The following is a 4,378-nucleotide window of genomic DNA, read 5'->3' on the forward strand; positions in this document are numbered from 1 at the left end:
GAACACGAATCGAACCAACATGGTGAAAGTTACTAGATGAAACTCCCGTGCACCCTCAAGAACGCTTTGCTTATCATAAGAGACCGTTTTGGCCTGTCCTTTGCCTCAAAAGGATTGGGCTACCTTGCTGCACTTTTGCTACTATTATCGTTACTTGCTCGTTACAAATTATCTTGCTATCAAACTACTCTGTTGCTTACATTTTCAGCACCTGCAGACATTATCTTGCTGAAAACCACTTGTCATTTCCTTCTGCTCCTCGTTGGGTTCGACACTCTGACTTATCGAAAAGAGCTACAATTGATCCCATATACTTGTGGGTCATCAAGGCTATTTTCTGGCGCTGTTGCCAGGGAGTGTAGCGCCTTTGGTAAGTGGAATTTGGTAAGGAAACATTTATATAGTGTGCTGAAATTTACTGTCACTTGTTACTATGGAAAACAATCCTTTGAGGGGTTTGTTTGGGGTATCTTCACCTCCACCGAAACCACAGTTAGCTACCCCTCAACCTACTGCACCTACTAAAAATATTGAATATGAAATTCCTTCGGGTATGATAGAACAACTGCTAGCTAATCCTTTTGCAGGAGATGGAACAGAACATACTGATATGCACTTGATATATGTGGAATAAATTTGTGGATTGTTTAAGCTTGCAGGTTTACCCGGAGATGAAGTTATGAACACGGTTTTCCCTTTATCTTTGAAGGGAAAAGCATTGGCATGGCATAGGCTATGCGATGATATTGGATCTTGGAATTGGAGTTCCACCAAAAAATTTATCCTATGCATCTAGTTCATCGTGATAGGAATTACATATATAATTTTTGGCCTCGTGAAGGAGAAAGTATCTCTCTAGCTTGGGGGATACTTAAGTCAATGTTATATTCATGCCCCAATCCTGAGCTCCCAAGAGAAATATTATCCAGAATTTTTATGCTCGGCTTTCTCATAATGATCGATCCATGCTCGATACTTCTTGTGCTGGTTCTTTTTATAAAGAAGACTATTGAATTCCGGTGGGATCTTTTGGAAAGAATTAAACGCAACTCTGAATATTGGGAACTGGATAAAGGTAAAGAGTCGGGTATTAAGCTCAAGTATGATTGTGTTAAATCTTTTATGAATACCGATGCTTTCCAAAATTTTAGCACTAAATATGGACTTGACTCTGAGATAGTAGCCTCCTTATGTGAATCATTTGCTACTCATGTTGATCTCCCTAAAGAGAAGTGGTTTAAATATCACCCACATATTAAAGAAGAAATTAAGGAACCAGTACTAGCTAAAGAAGAAACTATACTTTATAATGTTGATCAAGTTGTTCCTACTGCTTATATTGAGAAACCACCTTTCCGTGTTAGGATAAAGGAACATGCTAAAGTTTCAACTGTGGTTAACAAAAGCTATATTAGAACACTTAAACCTGATGAACAAATCAAAGTAGAGCCTAGCGTTGCTATGTTTAAAGATCTCCTGGAAGAAAATATACATGGGCATGTTATTTACTTCTGTAATGAAGCTACTAGAATTGCTAAACCTGATAAAGAGGATAAACATAGACCCGTTGTTGGCATGCCTATTGTCTCAGTTAAAATAGGAGATCACTGTTATCATGGATTATGTGACATAGGTGCGAGCGTAAGTGCCATCCCCTTTACCCTTTATCAAGAAATTATGGATGACATAGCACCCACAGAAATAGAAGAAATAGATGCCACTATTAAACTTGCTAATAGAGATACCATCACACCACTTGGGATTGTTAGAGATGTTGAAGTCTTGCGTGGGAAAATAAAATACCCTACTGATTTTCTTGTTCTTGGTTCCCCACAAGATGACTTTTGTCCCATTATCTTTGGTAGACCTTTCTTGAACACTGTTAATGCTAAGATATATTGTGAGAAACAAACTGTCGGTGTTAGTTTTGGTGATGAATCTCATGAGTTTAATTTTTCCAAGTTTGGTAGCAAGCTTCATGAAAAATAATTGCCTAGTGAGGATGAAATAATTGGTCTTTCTTCTATTGCTGTACCACCTATTGATCCTTTAGAACAATATTTGTTAGACCATGAAAATGGTTTACATATGCATGAAAGAAATGAAATAGATAAGATTTTCTTTGAACAACGTCCTCTTCTTAAACACAATTTGCCTATTGAAACTCTAGGAGGTCCTCCTCCACCTAAAGCTGATCCTGTGTTTGAATAATAACAATTACCAGACACTTTGAAATATGCTTATCTAGATGAAAAGAAGATATATCCTATTATTATTAGTGCTAACCTTTCAGAACATGAAGAAGAAAGATTATTGAAAGTTCTAAGGAAGCACCGAGGTGCTATTGGATATAATCTTGATGATTTAAAGGACATTAGTCCCACTCTATGTCGGTGTACAAAAGTAGGGGCTCTCCTTTTGACCCCTTTACTTGTGCACGGGCAGTCAGAGCCACGCGCCGCGGCCACACCTAGCAGGGCAGAAGAGGGAAGCCGAAGAGAAGCCGAGGCGCAAGACAAACAAGACAACGCCAAGACCAAGAACCCAAAGAGCAGAGGGGCGAAGCAGGTTCCCCCGGCAAGACCCTTGCCGGGCAGCCTCAGCAGCTCTTGCCGGGGCAGCTCGCCCAACACCAGCGGAGCGAGCCACCCTTGAGCCCAGGGGTTCCGGACGCCGTCAACAGCTACATTGGAACCAGGGCTCGGGAGGCACCCCCATGGTAGCATGCAGATCTTCGTCAAGATCATAAACATATGAGATCAAATGAGGACCAGAAGACGGCTACCCTCGGCGGGATCCCAGCCGAGGGAATCCCCAAGACCCCCGGCAAGCGCCTTGCCGGGGACGACTGCAACACCACGGAAAGACCCTTGCCGGGCCCCCGGCAAGGCCCTTGCCGAGGACATCAGCGGGGCCACAGCCAAGCCCGCGTCGACCAAGACTCCGCCGCCGTTCGCATGTAGCTGCCAGCCCAACCAACTGGGCGGGCACCTGCGTGGCAACATGCGGCTTCCAAGCCAACTCAGCAAACACCTGCGTGGTGGCATGCAGATCTTTGTGAAGGCTCCACCACCGCGCCACCTCAGCAGCCTGCCTGCCTACGTGGCACCACACGCATCGCTGGCCTGGGCGCGTGTCGCAGCAAGATGAAGCGGCGACGGACGAGACGGGTCTCGTTCCCGCCCCCGATAAAGCTAAGGGACACCTAGGCGACGCATTAAATGCGTCTTGTCCTGTAATACGGGCGATAAGCTTGCAGTACTGTAGGCCTTTCCACCTCCTGTGTGCCACTGTGGCAGCCCCTTTCAACTATAAAAGGAGGCCCGTGGCGTACTGGAGAGGGATTCGGCTCTTTTGGGCAAGTTACACCCCGTAGCTAGCTCAAGAACACAAGAAGACTGAATACATCCACCAAAGCAGGACTAGGGTATTACGCATCCTCGCGGCCTGAACCTGGGTAAACGATCTGTGTGCTTCTTGTTAGACCTGCTCTTCTCACAACCCCGCGCCCCGCCAACCGTAGTAGGGATTCTTGTGATCCCATAGGTGTCATTTTCCCCGACATCTTTGGCGCGCCAGGTAGGGGGAGGCGCAGTTGTGAGAATCTGGTTTAGCAACCAACTTAGCAGTTCCTCGTGGCCATGGTTTCTAAGGAAGAAGACGCCCAAGAGGACGGCGCCGCATGCAATCATGAAGGGCGCCAGTACGGCGACAGGAAAGCTAAGTCATGTCGAACTTCAAATATTTCCTTTTTTATATAAGGTTATTCCCCTCGGAGATCTCGTTCTTTGTATGGAAAACCTGCACGCAAAGGGGCCCTCCTGCGATTGGCAATGCCTTTCTTCTGTTTCGAGTCCGCTCAACAGCTCAAGCGGCCGCGTCGAGAGTGGCAGGGTAGCCTTCCGCAACCAGCAACGCTCTCGATTCTGACTCGAGTCAAGCTCAACAGTTCGAGCGGCCGCGTTGGGGGCGGCAAGGTGGTTCGCCCGGCAGCAAGCGCACCCGGCAGGCCATTGGGGATCCATCCTCAAGACGCCGCCCTGGGTTTATGCGCCGGCAAGCCTACCCGATTAACGTAGGGTGGACATACAGAGAAAGAAATTGAACAGGGAAATAACATGCACTGATTCAAAAGTACTGCAGAGTTATATTACATAAATTGTTGCCACGGTTCTAACTAAAGATAGAAATTATCTTGGTCATGAACCTGCAGCGGCAATGAGAAACGGGGTGCCTAATCCCGGCGCTGGCCCTCCACCCTCTGGATTCCGCCGATGCGCCTGATGATGGGCTTGATACGCTCCTTGAGCGCCGCGATGTCCGCATCCTCCGGCAAGCTCTCCAGCATGGCTTCGAAGTCGAGGTCAGGATTCCAGTG

This window comes from Triticum aestivum, chromosome 2D, assembly GCF_018294505.1.
Source record: "Triticum aestivum cultivar Chinese Spring chromosome 2D, IWGSC CS RefSeq v2.1, whole genome shotgun sequence".
Lineage (NCBI taxonomy): Eukaryota > Viridiplantae > Streptophyta > Magnoliopsida > Poales > Poaceae > Triticum > Triticum aestivum.